This window comes from Haemaphysalis longicornis, unplaced genomic scaffold (assembly GCF_048455015.1).
Source record: "Haemaphysalis longicornis isolate Haplotype H1 unplaced genomic scaffold, Haemaphysalis longicornis Haplotype H1 scaffold_3, whole genome shotgun sequence".
In the NCBI taxonomy this organism is placed as follows: Eukaryota; Metazoa; Arthropoda; class Arachnida; order Ixodida; family Ixodidae; genus Haemaphysalis; species Haemaphysalis longicornis.
In genome coordinates this window covers 57053540-57053980 of record NW_027526335.1, presented here as the reverse complement: position 1 = coordinate 57053980, position 441 = coordinate 57053540, and positions in this window count along the sequence as shown.

Here is a 441-nt window from a genome sequence, read left to right as displayed (position 1 = left end):
ACCAGACAAGACGTCAAATTGACCAATAAGCAGCAGCCTCCGAGGGGACTTCTCACCGTAGGAGTTACTCACCAGAAATTTTCAATACAAAGCGTGCCACCGCTACCCCCCCCCCCCCCCCCCCCCCCCCCTCACACATACACACACATATATATATATATATATATACACAACCATTCACGGACGACACACCTCTCTAGTCCTGCTTCATACATGTCTGCACCAACGCCCCCACACACATATAAAGAGCAGACGAAGACAAACGAGGCGGTACAACGCAGGGCCAGGAATGTTTCTGCCAGCACGAAAGACACGCACTACTCTTTCTTGCTGGCTCGACAGTCTTTCGCGTAGCAAGCAAGCGGCTCACTGTGCGCTGCGCGTTGCCAAGCAACGAAGATGCGCGCCCTTTTTCTTGGTGGATCGGTATTCTAGTTTGGC